The sequence below is a fragment of the Harpia harpyja genome, chromosome 20 (assembly GCF_026419915.1).
Source record: "Harpia harpyja isolate bHarHar1 chromosome 20, bHarHar1 primary haplotype, whole genome shotgun sequence".
Taxonomy (NCBI): Eukaryota; Metazoa; Chordata; class Aves; order Accipitriformes; family Accipitridae; genus Harpia; species Harpia harpyja.
In genome coordinates this window covers 15,146,293-15,162,927 of record NC_068959.1, presented here as the reverse complement: position 1 = coordinate 15,162,927, position 16,635 = coordinate 15,146,293, and positions in this window count along the sequence as shown.

The window sequence follows — 16,635 nt, the reverse complement described above, 5'->3', positions numbered from 1 at the left end:
TAGTTTAAAGGGATCCAAAATTTACACTCCTCAAATCAGAGACCACTCAGCTCCAAGGCTAAGTGAGCAAAAGAAATCTGAGCTTTTTATTGGCTGAAATCTCAACTCTAAATTTGTCTTAATACCTCAAATAAGGAGTAGGATTCTGTATTTTGATGGCAGCAGATTTTGTTATGCAACCTTTATAGTATGCTTATTTAATGCTGTTTTACAATACAGCGTGACAAGGAATAAACAAGTTTTATTATTCTGTAGACTGTCGCCTGCACTAAGAGTACCCTATTCTGATGCTCCCCAGGGTGGCTATGGACCTCCTTTGGCTTGACCACGTATGACTGCTCTGATGCTTTCTCCATACAGACATAAATTACTCAGTCTTGACTGAACAGTTTGGTAAGTTAAGTAGCAAAACATTCCTCAACACAAGGTGAATCTGACACAACATCTAAATAAGAGCAGCCCAAATAAACTACACTATGCATGATCAGAATGAATCCACAACACAAAACCCCTTCAAAGCTGTAAGACAAAAGAACCAGTGACCACCATCCTGATCCAGTATTTTGCATTTGCAGTCAACCATCCAATATATTTTTAATTCAGAACATTTATTTCACATGCTCACATAAAGCACTTCACAAACTATACAACGGTCTTAAGACCAAAAGGCCAAAAGCCACAAGTATATTGTGTCATGGGTAGAGTTGAGGCACAGCTAAGTTCTTTGTTGTTAGAGCTCTGTTTGGACATGACAGACTATAACATGGCACCTCCTACTTCATCCATTTCTTTCATAAATAATGTTGGTTGCCTAAAGCTTTGTTATTAGCTAATGCAGTAAGCAGCTGATATTTTTTAAAGCCTGAAACATCTACAGCTGCGGTCTCTTTATAACCTATTTATATTGTATTTGTAGGGAAAAGTCACCATAAGGAACAGACACTCTTCCCACAGATTATTAAGAGGACCGTAAGCCATGTGTAACTATCCATTTTTAGTCTATTGGCTTTCCCCTGAATGCAGAATACTCTCCAATTTACACACACACACTCCTTTCAAACTTGGGGAAAAAACTGAGGTGAAGGGAGTTTGCCATCTTCCTTTTTCCTTCCTCCCCCCCCCCCCCCTTTGTCTTACTTGTCTACTTTATTCTGTTGTTTCCACTAATGAATCTTACTTTGCCCAAGTCTTATTGTCATTTTGTTGAAACTATTCAAAGTGCCTCAAGCTGCTAAACAGCTGGCAAAACACACAAACATTTAAGACTTCAGTCTGAATACTAAATCATGATTTCCAGGAGAGAACAATGTGGTCCTTTCTGATTTAATGCCTTCTTTTGAACTGTATGTCATTTTTGCTTTCAAATTAATCTGAGTGTGGAAAACAGGTTGAGTATATTTTTATTAGAAGACACTCCAAATATTTAGACAGTTATTTGAATCATGTTTTGGCAAAATGATTATGCTTGTCAGTCTGAAAACATACAATTTCCATATTTCCCTTACATTAACTCTCTTTAACAATAATTATTAAAATCTTAAATGCTATTTACTCTTCTTTTCCCCTCCCTCTCTGGCAGACATAGTTAAAAGAAGCCCTAATAAAATATTTGGGATACATTAAGAAACATCTGAATTGCAGTTGCAATTCTAGTGTAGTCACAAGCTTGTCATTAAAATGCATAGCACAGTGCTAGTGCAGCTGTATACAGCTTTTATTATTCAGACTGCTAAATGGATAAAACATATTTTAATTTAATGTAAACTGTGCAGCTAGAAACACAAGAATATGAGGCTTTTTTATTTCCTCAGGAGAAGCCTAGATCCTTGAGCTCAGTGATAACTTCTCTTGGCCACGGGCCAATCTAGATTTATTGCAAGAGTCCCCATGCTGCCTCTCCAGACACACACTTTGTAATACTTGAAGAAGCTGGTGGGAAAGGCGTGCTTTCAGCCTCTACCACCTCTTTTTATTAACACGTACCTGTTAATGTTTTTAGGATCTAACGCTATATTCCATGGCTAGGATAGAGGCAGCAGCACTCAGCCTGGGAGTCAGCTCTGATACCACTGGAGCCAGCTTACACAGAGATGCACTAGAGCCCAGGGCCTCACTGCTGAGTTACAGAACAAAGATGTCCCAACCCTGCAGCCTTATGCACCTGCTGCACCTTTTGTTAATGTCCTGAGGAGTTCACGACAGCTTAAACTCTCTCCTGCAAAGATTCCATCAATCTCCATATTGACTGAATTCTACCTGACTAGTTCATAAACAGACTCTAATACTAACTTTGTGTCTCAAGCATTAGTCTGTGTTACTAGCTGCTAAACACCCATTATGTCTAATCACAGCCTGTGTAAGCACCTCTAATTTTTATTTTGAATTTCATGTATCAGGCGAACAATAAAGTAGAAGAAATACTTCAAAGCTCACATACAAATCCTCTGGAGTAGGCTGTGGAATAACATGGAGATCCATAGATGCACACTAGAAGACCATACAGAAGTACGCTCTGAGAGACCGGCAGTCAAAGAGTTAGGCACATACCTTCCTCTTTAAGGCGGTCTTGCCACAGAAATGCAAGAGAAGATAATAATGCGGGCTATAAAGGACAGTCAGCAGAGCCCATGAACCAGAGGAGCCATCAGTGTGAGTAAGTAAAGGATCTAGCCTTAAAAGGAAGCAAGTCCTTTGCCAGATTTCAGCCCTCTGTAAGCTAAGCAACAAGGTATTTTCTGGCCCATTGTGAGCCCTTCTATTGAGGTGGCAGTGGAGTCTCATTATCTCCGTGGGCTGTAAAAGTGCCTCTAATTAGCTAGTCACCAATGCTCTACCAGAGGGTATTTTGGAGTAGATATATTCTAATTGTCTCTGTTGGGTGTCTACAGCGATTCCATAGAAAACAACCTTCACACAGGGTATGCTCAGCTTGGAGGCATTCCTGTCTGCTCTTTCACTCATTCACAGCATTTTAAGCCTGGATGCCACATAAAGCTGAGATGGACGTGCTACGATTAAAGACAGAATAAAAATGAAATGAACCAATAGACCGAGGTTAAAAATTGGAAGTAGCAACAGCTAATTAGTTCCATAGTTGAAAAGAGAGAAGCCACAGTGCTTCTGTTCAAGAGGCTACTGCTGCTATTACAATACGCTGCTATTCCAGCAATGTGTTTCTACATCTCTATTTTTTAAAAAATGAAAATGTACATTTTTATTATTGATTTCCAGTTGCTAAAGCTTCAGTATTTCTCAGTCTTCCTACAGCAATCTCTTGCTAGTCACTCTGACATCTACAATGGCAGAGTCATCACCTACTTCTCTCATACCACAAAAGAGGGTTCTGTAATGCAAAGTAAAAGAGAATATTCACTAGCTAGTGACAGAAAATGACGTGCGTCATAGACTCCATCCTCTTTTCCTCTAGTTAGAGGCTAAAGCAGCCATAAACATTTGATTGGCTTTTATCCCTTCCTTGTAATACTGGTGATACAGATGCTCACTCACACACACACGCTTTCATTCCCTCACTTAGATCCAAAGGGCGGAGTTCTGCTGTATCCTACACCTACAGGGTTAAGGGAATGCATACATGTCTTACTGTAGGTATTTACGGAGAAGGACAGAAAATGGTTACTTAGAAAAGACCTTATGCTACCCCAATTTCGGAATGTGTTATATGCAAGGACCTTGGCCATAGGCTCTTGCATTCGTAGGGTAACGTCTTCAGAAATGCAAAATTCTTTTGTATGATTCACGCATTTGGAAAAAAAAAAAGTTAAGCTAAACAAAAAGTCATATATATAACACAACATCCAAGTGACTCAGATTCAAGACATTTCACTTAAAATATGTTATCATCCACCTGCTGACAGGATTACTAGTGCATCTGAAAAGAGTTATCAGTCTCTGTCTTTTTATTTAAAGCAGACAGTGCTTCTCTGAGGTCTCTGACACCAGACCTCACCGGCCACCAGGCAAACTCTAGTCTAGACTAGTTGGGGTACAGCAATTTTGGTCCTGCTACAGGTTCCCTCGCAACACGATCAGCGTCAGCCGACTGGCCCATAGCCAGATATTAGCCATTTGGAGCAGTATTAAGCTTTCATTCAGGTGGAGGAAATTTTACTTTACTTGGCAATCAGATTTTCTATCAATTTTCTACACAATCAGATCTCTGTGGCAAGCAAGTCTGCTTAGTCATTCCTCTGTCCTATCTCTAATTATTACTCAGATCTTTAGATAGCAGCAAAAGATCTATGAATAATGCTGTCACATTGGAGTCTCAACACACACCAGTAACCTCAGTCTGTTTGTATTATATTCTTGGCCGCATACGTCTGCTGCATGCAAGATTATTCCTATTTACAGCAGAACATTCCCGAAAGCTTTCTCATTTTCCACATGCAATTCACATCTTTTTCTCAGCTGTTTATGACAAGATTTCATCCACTTTCTTTCTTAAGTTTGAAGGTTACTGGAGTTCCTATTCAGTCACATTTCACAGAGTCATGCATGACAAACTTTGATAGCAAATGCAAATCACAGCAACATATTTTCATGAATTTATTGCTTTTAATCAGAAATGAGACTTTCATGTCTGGAGATTTATCTAGATACTTCATCACTTAAGTAAGGACGCATCTTAATGAAAAATCACAGGGTGCTGACAACACTGGTTGAAAAGTTACTATTTTCTATGAACACAACGTTCCTCCATCCCTCTGATTCAGATGTCAAACAATAAGAATATTTTTCAAAAATAGTATCCAAAACAAAGTCCAACTTCCCTTCAGCTCTGAGAAACATGCTTCAGTTGACTGAACAAATTAGTTCCTCAGTATCACATAAAGGATACAGGTAACTGAGTTTCTCTGCCTTTCACTCCTTCTAATCTTGCTGATGTTATTTACATTCTGTTCGATAAATAAAATCAAGATTAAAAAGTTGAGCTGCCTGAGGGCACTCTTTGCTAACAGAGATTTTCAAATGTACAACTTGTTTTTGACTTCTAATAACATCCAGAGAGATACTTTGTTTTATAAATTATCCATGCGACATGCGTGCATAATCAGTGGCGCTCCCAAGAAATAACTACATTTTCTCTTCTGTGCACCTGCCATCTACTTTTTGATTGTTCTTTATGATCTGCATGAACACGCCACTCTAACACCATGTAAGCAACTTGCTGGATTAGGACCAAGAGAGCAGGAATTCACGATGTGACCACAAAGAGAAACCTTCGAAAGAGTAAGGGTGAGAAAGTAGTGCTAAAGAATTACAGTGCTGATACACCTCACCAATGGAAAACAAGGAGTAGCCTCTGGGTGCCACGCTGGGTTTCTTGGGGGGACTATATTATGTAAGGCCCCAAGCTGAGTGGGATTTGTTGCCAGACCAACAGTTGCCACTGTTTATTAGAGCCATTTTTCCGCAGCCAATGAACTGAAAACGACAAGAAAATAATCAACAGTTGTCCGAGAATATAAGCCACCAGCAAGCAGTCCTTCTCAACTGCATTAAAAAAAAAAAAAAAAAAAAAAAAAAAGCAGCCATTAAGCTTGCTTAACACAGCTGGAACTGGAACCGGTTCTGTTTCTAAATTGCTACTGAAAGCAATGGAAAAGCCCAACTGAGAAAGAAGTAGCTGTAGTAGCCAAATTGCAAATGGCTTGGAAAGAGGGCTTTTCAGCTGACACGCTCTTCAGTGCTTTATAAGAGGGGTCAATAACCTCTGAAGATTAATATGACAAACCGTGTACTTCCTTCCCAAATTAGGAATTAAGTGTGCAAGAAGGACCTCGCGCAGAAAGCTGCCGATCAGGATTCCCGCCCAGTTTCCCACTTTGGCCCGGCTTCTGCTGCTTCTCCTAACACGCGGCAGTTCCCAACCCGCAGGCCTGTGTCAATGCTGCCTTGTGCCGTCCAAAACTTGTGCTGGTGCTGCCTTTAGTACATGTATGCCACAGATTACCATCCTCTCCCACTCTTCATGCCATCAGTGTAATCAGAACACAGGAAGCATGTCTGAGAGAGGGACACATCTAGAGAAAGCGTGTTTCAGAGTTGTCCTTGTCAGTTGCTCCCCAATAGATAACCACAAGACTGACATTGTTTGCTTTTCGGGGCCAAACCAGCTCATGACAATTAAATATACACAGGTGTCCTCTGTCCAAAGCTGACCAGGGTCTTACATCAGCACCAAGACACCAAGAAAGAGATCATGAAAATCTTTTGCTCTTCTCCCTTGCTGGGAAAGGGGGTTCCTTCCTATCATTAGTCTGTCTCATTCTTCTCTTTCCTTCTCCTCCTTCCCCATTAGTGCAGTTACAATGAGAAAGCTGTAACTATAATAATGCTGCACCTAGATAAAGTGGGAAATGGCACAGGATTACTCATATTATATCTTGAAGTGTTCAAGGCTTAGGGACTGCAATGCTCATAAATAACACTTCAAACAATTCTACTAAGGTCCTTAGCTCAATATGACATAATTGCAGTCTTGCAGGTGCACTACTTAGCCTGCAGCCATTTCAGAGAATTGTTAAAAATTAAAATAGAAAAATAACTTAAAAATTCACCAGCTCACACAAAGGTTCTTACTTAAAAATATGGCACTAAACTCTACTTTAATTCAGGTATTCCTGAGGCAAAGAAGACTCAAGATGGCTGAGATCCCATTTCCTTGCCTAAATGTACAAAAAGCAACCAAAATTGAAATTAAAAATACAGAATTATTGTAGAGGTAGGACAATTTTTTTAATAGAAAAACCTTGTTGTGATAAACACTCAATTGGACCCAAACTGAAAACAGACCAACCAAATTAGACAATCTGTATTATATAGATTCTACACTGAGGAACACAGCGATAAAGCTTTATTGAACAGGTGTAGCAGATGAAAGACAGATTTTAGAAAGTCAAATAAGCCAAGATGTGATATTTTTTAATATGCCTTTATGGACTTTTAATTAGATCAAAACCTGATAGTATCAAATAGTTTCTGAAAAAATACATTTTGCAAAGATGTCCAACCTACTGTTAATTCCTGAACATTTCCTAAGAAGCTCAAATAAGTATCCAAAATTCTAAATTCTTGGCCAAATTTCTCAATATAGACATAGACCACAATCAAAACCCTGAAATCAAAACACAATGAATTTTGAGGTTTTTCTTTCAATACATCATCACCTTTCTCCTGACAAAGAGAATTTCTTTAGAGAGATTAAAACCTGATTATTATATTTAAGTCTATAATGTCTAGTAACTGGCTTAGTTAAATGTTTGATAACAGTGAATAGTAAGGAAGCCTCTCAAGAAGAAAGAACAAAAGAAACAAGCAGCAATTACAAGTGATCAGCCACAAGACTATCTGGAAACTTATTAATTTACCTGATTAATTTCTGATTCTGAAACCAGATGACAATCACCTGCTCTTTGGCCAGCTAAGAATCATGAAATTTTAAAAAGCATAATTCATTAGTTCACATCTTCCTAGCAATTACCTTCTAGAACTCTTGCGATTTTCCTTTGTGACCCACGATTCAATTGTGGCTTTTAGCAGAAACTAATTGAGCTTGGTAAGGGTCAGAAGGGCTGGCCACTCCCAGATGTAGGTAGGGCCAGCCCCACATTTATTTGGGCTTAGTTTTAGTTTGGGTTTTTGCTTCTTGAGGATCCCTTCCTTTGGCTACAGACAACAGATCCCTCCAGCACCCAGAAACAAGGCTTTCCCAGCCACCTCCAGAGCCAGACTCACAACAGACCTCCCTCATCCCAGGGTACTCTAAAATACAGCAAACTCATTTTTTCCTGGCTTCAGGAAGGCCTTTGCTATTAAGTAAAATTGAGAGATCTACTTCTATTTCTACTAAATCTGTAACTGTTCTTCCCTTCTGGCTCCACACTAGCAGGGTGGGGTCACTCCCTCCATGGGCTCTTGCTGAGCTTTCCCTGCTCACACAGCACTTGTCCACCTTGACCCACAACTGCTTCCTTGCCATCCATTTCTTTGGTACTGAGTACACGAAGCAAGGTGTTATTTAAATAGTCCGTATCAGCCATCAACAAGATTTCTTATTATTCATCCAGTAGGATGAAATTGTCATACCCCACACTGGCATCTGAATATTTCCTTCAGATAATGACTGAATAGTCCTTGAAATTGTACCCATTATGCTTCCAACCCCCATTTGCCACCTGCAGTCATCATCTCTGTCCATCTGCACTCATCATGGTTGTTCATCTTTGTCAAATTTATAGCAAACAGTCTTGGAAGGAACAATGCACAAAGCAGAACTGTGAAGATGAGAAACAAAATATGGGTGGGGGTGTCTCTAACAAAAGCCAGGTGTAGAAGTTATTAATTAACTGCAGAGATATGGCATGAGCGATTCAAAGTACAATTTAAATAATTGGCACAATCCATTTGCTTGATGCATCTGAGAATTATGTGCCCTTACTTTTTCACTAAAGCACTAAATAACATAAAATTATTTAGGAAAGCATGTTCATTAAATTCTACCATACCGTGAGAAGCAGGTCTTAACCAAAGTATTTAGAATAAAATATTCATATTTCAGATGATACAGGCAGTAAATTTTGACAGCATCCAATCTCTGGGACTGCAGTATCTGTACTCAAGGCCCCAGAGAAGTAGTGTTAATTGTTTCTTTTTTAAAGCAGTGCTTAAAAGAAAGAGCTTGAATTTGATCAAATGAAACTTAATGAAGGTGATTTAGCCTATAAAGTTAATCATCACTTTGGTGTCACTGTTTCACAGGTTTTGGGGACTTTCCATTCTGAGGCAGGAATGCAAACTTCACAGACAAGGGCACATCAGTGCTTTTCCCGCTATCGGTTCTACAGATAAAGAAGATGTAGAGTCTGATTCACAGGCACACTGCTTTTCCCAATTGCATTATGATAAATATAATCTTCCTCTTCTTGGACTTACTTGTAGATAAGCCTCTATTCCGTGTACCTATCTGTGTACTCTCCAGTGTGTATTTCTGTGCATTCTAGAGCACCTTAAAGGCAGAAAGGTCTATTAAAGCCCTCATCTGCTGCGCCGGGCTTTCCCCTGCGCTCTCAGGGCCTGATCCAAAGTCCACATTAAATCGGTAAGAGTGTTTCCAGTAAATGTAATATGCATTCAGTCAGGTCTCTGATCGTTCACTCTGGTCCCCAATTATTTAGCCTACAGAGGATACAAGCTTTAGGAAAGAAAAACACACTATTGCAATAGGGACAAATTATTTTCCCAGCTTTAAACTATCTTCCTGTGGTAAATGCAGCCTGGGACTGTAGAAGCCAAAGGGACTGTCCAGAGATTTCCAAGCTGTTTCACTTTTTTCTGGCAACCAAAATAACCAGAGATTACGAGTGCTGTAACTACAATGAGAGTATCTACGTGTTTTAAAACTGCTTTCTGCATCATGTCCGAAAGTAATTTCATTATATTCATATTGCTAATGATAAACAGAAGATAAGATCTGGTACCAAGGTAGATTATTTTCTTTCTCTAGGAGAAAAGTTCTGCTCTGTGAATCCAGTTATTCAGTATCGTACACATACGTGCCCACAATAATCCTTTCCTTCAGCAAAACAGGCTAACAGGTCAGCATGAGGGATCATCAAAACCTAGTATTATGAATTAATTATTATTAATTATTATTATTAATTATTATTAAATAGCCATGAACAGTAACTGTTTAGGATTATGGTACAGTGACTGCACTCGGAAGATAAAAGGCAACTCCAGCAAAGTGTCAGAACCCTCAATTTTACATTTAGATAGGAAACTCAGTACCATGTTCAGGCTTCCTCATGTTTTTATTCTTCTCCATGACCTATTTTCCACTTCTTTACTACCCAATAAAATTAACCTGGACAAAAATACACAGGCACTTTCATCCACCTGATCCAGTTCAAAGTTGTCTGATGTCAAGTCACAATTTTTGTGCTTTTGCTCATTCACATTCTGTCAATTGCCAGCAACCATTACAAAGTGGGGTTTTTTTGTGTATCAGAAGGCTTTTATTTGTGGAATATATAACATTTTGATAAATACCATCATTTTAAGTGTTTTAATACCATAATTTTAAGTGTTTTAAAGCCTGCTTTATGCTGTTAATGAGGTCATACAATAAAGAAATGGCAATTACAAAGAATTTCTTTAAAGCTACTTTGCTTGAAAAATAAAATGCCTGCACAAATTTGCCAGTTAAAAATCAAAATTGTAATAAACTACATGTAAGCCTTTAGTACAAATAGAATTCCTGACAGATTTATGTTCGGGATAAAAAATGTTACCTGTCAAAAACAGCTATAAAAAATTAAATATCTGCTTAATGTGAAGCTTCAAGTATTGCGAATGTAGCATTCATTATCATAAACACAGTAGTATGATCTAATTATGTATTCTGTACTAAGTTTGTCAGATAACACAATTTGAAAATGGCACAACTAAATCAAATATGTTCTACTTACCTATTGAGTGATAGTGAAATTGCACATGAAAAGGCTTCTTTACAATCAATTTTGAGATGCTGCAACTTTGCAATGGGTTTTATTTTATTTTAGGATTCTATCATCAGTTTACCATCCTATTTTAGAGATTTTTCCAACAGGAGAGTGTCTTCATATCCAAACACAAATAGATGAGTTGTTATATGAATCATCAATCTTATCACTGTTTATCTTCATCTCACACACATTGTCAAAGTACTCATCTTTTTCCACTGTCCTTTGATTCGTAATTTAGGAAAAGGCAACATACGTCTTTACAAACTGTATGATTGAAATGGAAAAGCAAGGCAAGAATCTGAAGGTCAGTTTGCTTGGTTTCAATATCAGGATTATTAGCTTCAAGGACAAAAGAACGTGGTTCGTATCATGCAACTTAGACTACATAAACAATAGCCTGTCCTGTTAAACTAAAATCAGACATAAGAAACTATAAGAAATATAAGAAATTGTTTTCTCATGCACTAGAGAGGTAGAGCTGGGGCAAAATTAATTAATCTTTCAAATAACTTTTCCTCAACATCAAATGAATCTCACCTCAATCAATCTAGTCTCTAAATACAGAACCCTGGGATCTAATGTAGGTCTCACTTTTGCTTTCCACTCAAACTCATATGCCATTGACTGTTTCTCTTAGTAGCAGTGGAAGAGCACAACTTCGGCTCTCTTACCCTTCAGCTAGAGTCATTTTCTCTAGAACAATCCCTCCCCTGCAATTCTCTGATATGGGCTTGCCCTCACCGCCTGCCCGAAGACATACAATGCTTGTTCATCAGGTGCATTTTTAACAGTTCTTCAGGAATCAAGTGCTACACCTATTTTCTGTGGTGGTCTGAATTTTCTACTCCCTTCATTGCTCCCTCCTTGCAAGTAAGGTTTTGATCATTCCCTTGTTCTCAGGTTCCCAGGTCCTTTAATGTCAGTCTGAATGTATTCTCACAGTGTCTCTTTTCACAAATTCTGACGTCTGACCAGAGCGTCTCAATGGGATCTGCAAAACTGTGTTAACACAAGGAAATAGCCTAATTATTATCATCATCATCATTCCTGTTACTGGCAAAGCTGATCCTAGGGTCACAGTCCCATTCTATCTGACACATACACAAAACATCCAGCCAAAAGACCATCCCTGATTCAAAGAGTTCACCACGTGTGCACATTGAAAGACCATAAAAATGGGTTCTGAAAAATTACTGTGTTCTTCCTGACTTAGAGGAAGATGTCCCATTGATTGAGACATCAGCATTCAGGTTTTTTCCCAACTTAATTTTCTGTATGTTTTTTAAACTTGTAAAAGCAAATTTATATCTTTTTAATGAAAAATAGGGCAAAGAGAGATCCTACTATATGCATAAAACAGCATAACATGAGGCTGCAAAGTGTCCTGGTTTCAGCTGGGATAGAGTTAATTGTCTTCCTAGTAGCTGGTACAGTGCTATGTTTTGAGTTCAGTATGAGAAGAATGTTGATAACACACTGATGTTTTCAGTTGTTGCTCAGTAGTGTTTAGACTGAAGTCAAGGATTTTTCAGCTTCTCATGCCCAGCCAGCGAGAAAGCTGGAGGGGCACAAGAAGTTGGCACAGGACACAGCCAGGGCACCTGACCCAAAGTGGCCAACGGTGTATTCCAGACCATGTGACGTCCCATCTAGTATAGGAACTGGGGGGAGTGGGGGCAGGGAATCGCCGCTCGGGGGACTGGCTGGGTGTCGGTCGGCAGGTGGTGAGCAATTGCACTGTGCATCATTTGTACATTCCAATCCTTTTATTATTACTGCTGTCATTTTATTAGTGTTATCATTATCATTATTAGTTTCTTCTTTTCTGTTCTATTAAACCGTTCTTATCTCAACCTACGAGTTTTACTTCTTTTCCTGATTTTCTCTCCCATCCCACTGGGTTGGGGGGGGGTGAGTGAGGGGCTGTGTGGTGCTTAGTTGCTGGCTGGGGTTAAACCACAACACAAAGATACATAGAAGAAAATGGAGGAAATTGAGTAGTACATAGACATTTAAAAGTTACTCACACAAACACTAATATTTACTTCCAAATCCCAATACTAACTGTCCACATGAAGATTCATGAAAGACATGGGGAGGACCATCACAGATGCCATACATATGGCACAACTTCAGACACGGCACCTATGGATAACCTGATATGGCTGAATACCAGAATTTTCCTCACAATCAATTTATCTCATGAAATCAGAAGGCTGCCACTGCATGGCACAATTGTTTTCCAGTTGTTTAGTATAATTATTTCACAGTGAGCCCAACTCCAGAGCTTATCGAAAGGTCATGCTTGAGGACTAAGCAAATTTGACCTCAAAGTGCAGAATGAGGCATCTCCTCGCACCAAGATCCAGGTTATACCCAAGAAAATCACCTCCTTAAGGGCTCTAGTAACCCTGAATCTTGCTGGGAAGGATCTGTCCACTGCACACACCAACCAAAAACCTGGTTTTTGAAGACCTCATACAGAGTTATGCACAAAGGTTGTCTTAAAAAGGAGACTGTCTTAAAAAGGTGACAGTCTTAAAAAGGAGAGCAAGAAGGTAGCATCTAGCATATCACTGTTTCCAAATGATGGTGCAGCCATAGATCAGAGACAACGAAACATGGCTTAAGGATCTGAGAATGTTCCTGCTGCACTGGTTATGGGCTCCTGTGCTCTGTCAGTTAGAAGCATGCACACAAAAAAATGCCATCAATCTGAACTATTTCGGTGCGTATAAAAAATAGTCCACAGTATGTAGATTATCCACAGCTTGTCCTTTCCTAAATTCAGTTACTATAAAGGAAAAAAAAGAACTTTTTTACATTTTTTAAGAGGTTTTGTGACTCCATCCCTTGGCACATCTCCATTTTCTGCTCAGAATGTTAACATGGGTGGCACAATTCAAGAATGCTTAACGTTTGTCTGGCATTTGGGGACATCTGGCAAGCTGGTTTGAGCTACTGCACTGCTGTGTGTCTGGAAATCTTGGATATTTCTACTCAATGAAACAGACCAGGTGCCAAGCAGTTGCAGAGTAAATCTGAGTGTTCAAAAAGCACTAAATATGACTCCTCTTAAAAGCACTGGGCTTATTATGTAGGGCATCCTGGTGTACATCATTCTATGTAAAAGAAAAAAAGATTTTAAAAGCTATGTTGCAAATGTTCAGCTGTAAAAATGGAAGGAAGGAATGCTGAATAAATATCCTGTTCAGGTGAGCATCAAACACTTTAGAATTATGTCATGGTTTAACCCCAGCTGGCAACCAAGCACTACGCAGCCGCTCACTCATCTCCCTCAAAGTGGGATGGGGGAGAGAATCAAAAGGGTCAAAGTGAGAAAACTTGTGGGCTGAGATAAAGACAGTTTAATAGGTAAAGCAAAGACCGCACACGCAAGCAAAGCAAAACAAGGAGTTCGTTCACCACTTCCCATGGACAGGCAGGTGTTCAGCCATCTCCAGGAAAGCAGGGCTCCATCACGTGTTAATGGTTACTTCAGAAGACAAATGGCATCACTCCGAACATCCCCCCCTTCCTTCTTCTTCCCCCAGCTTTATATGCTGAGCATGACGTCATACGGTCTGGGATATCCCTTTGGCCAGTTGGGGTCAGCTGTCCCGGCTGTGTCCCCCCCCAACTTCTTGTGCCCCCCCAGCCTGCTCGCTGGTGGGGTGGGGTGAGAAGCAGAAAAGGCCTTGACTCTGTGTAAGCACTGCTCAGCAGTAACAAAAACACCCCTGTGTCACCAAGACTGTTTTCGGCACAAATCCAAAACATAGCCCTATACTAGCTACTATGAAGGAAATCAGCTCTATCCCAGCCAAAACCAGCACAACTTATCTGTAAGATAATTATAATTTTAGATTTTTTTTTTCTGTTTTTAGCAAATGTTAGTATTTGAAAGAAATTATTAGGGAATTAATTAAAAAATATTTTAGGGATTTCTTACAGTATTTAGTAATTAATACTAAGACCACTACAATAACTGAAAAGGGAGCACTAAGCACTGTGGAGCCCTGACTCTGTTCATGTGCACCTGAACAGTATGTTCACATCCCTATGATCAGATTGTTCGTCTTCACATGTTCATAATGAAGCAGTTCTTTTGAGATTAAGAGTCCCCTTACAACAGCATTAGTTTACTTTACTGGAGGACAGCAGGTTCTGTCTTCACTTGGTAACTTCTGAGTTGTTCAACTGAACTGATTATTAATTTTAATGTATTCTTCATTCAAAGGACTTTTTGGTTTTTTTTTTTGCTATAGACACCATTCATCTACTTTGAAATACAAGATTAAAGTCTTCAGCTGATTAGAATCAGCTGTATCTGGATGCTTTTGTATAGTCACAAAGGAAGAAACAGAAATCACAATTTTATGTTTTCACATAGAACTCACAGTACTCTTCTTATAGGTACCTTTCTCATTTATGGTTCCACTTTAGCTGATTTTTTTTGTATTGTGATTTTTTACATTTCTTTGACTTCCAGTGTTGCATAATGCGAGCCTTTAACTATCCTGATTTTTATGTTTTGTCTCACCTTTATTTATTTTACTTGATTTCTTCAATATGAGCAAAGTACAAGTGACAAATAATTCTTGTACAGCACAATCCATTCTAAAATTATGACATTAATAAAACAAACCTAGGTATAGTTATATATAAGATACAGGCCACAAGCACCTGTGAGTACCTACTGCGCACAACATGCAGTAATACAAGTCCTCTTCCATTCAAAGGAAATGCTGGGCCTAAACATCTTCAGCAAATAAGCACTCAAATTTAATCTTAATAATACAAAGCAAGGGACTAAATTTTTTCCCCTCAACATTCAGCCTGACATGATATTGTTCAAAATAGGTGAAGAATTTAAAAAACTTCAAAAATATTGAAAAAAAAGAAACTCTGTTCATAATGTTGCAGCTAAATCATGAATTGAAATCATTCCATTATTAACACCACACAGTTGGGGCTTACAGGGGAAATAATGGCACACTATGAATTAAGAGTTGCAATAATACAATTCTTGATTCCTAATACTTAGAATTTTCCCTATGGTGAGTATAGTAAGAATAGTAATAATACTGTGCAATAACAGTAATTTATCTAATTAGTTCATTAAAATGATGATGGCTATTATTACTACAGGTCATAAATTAAGACACCAAAATATTGTACGAGACATTCTCTGAACATAAATAGAGATGAAATATGTTTTCCTGTGCACAATGGACAAGACAGCAGATGTTTCCTTGGTTAAAAAAAGAGAGGGATGATTATCTAAAGATGCAAATGAAGTTTCTTTCACTAACCACTGTGAAGGTTGAATATTGATAACATTAAAATAATTTTTCTTCAGATGGAATGACAACAGTCACGGGCCACTGCAGACCAGGGAAAGCTTTTCATTTTCAAGACCTATGACCTGGCTACACTTCCCCTGCCCTATTCTTCTTCCCTTGTCCCCTTCCTCATAAGAAACTTCCGTATATAATGCTATATTTATCACTAAAATTTTAATAGTATGCTTGCTTTCTTTCTCTAATATATTTACGGTGTTTCATGTATGAGCTTTTGGGTATACATTTGTATGCATTAACTATCTATGTGAAATGTCATATATGATAATAAACATGTATCTTGGTATGTGGAGGTGAAAACCTTGGGAAAAGTTGCAGAAACATACGATAAATCAATTATTTATGCCCTTTTTATTGCCTCACTGGCCAGATAATTCTGTGTTCCCTGGAGCTTTACTCTAACATTCCAATCCAGTGAGCAGATTACAGCATCCATTATTTACTTGAAATCAACATGCCAAATAAATATTTCTTCCATCTGCCTCTAATGTGAAATGTCACCTCTTTTCTACAAGCACTGGTAAAATTCAGTCTTAAAAGAGCTCCAGGTTTCCCTGCTATAAAAGCTTTGGAGTCTAACAGCACCTAGGCCAAGGAAAATGATGCCATCGAGACAGGACATTCCAGTGCCCTGCTCATACCAACTCCAAGCCTTGGAAGACACCAAATCATCTACCTTGAATACAGGTAAATCACATGGAAAATATTTTATCAGAAATACATATCACTGCAATCCACCCTTTCTT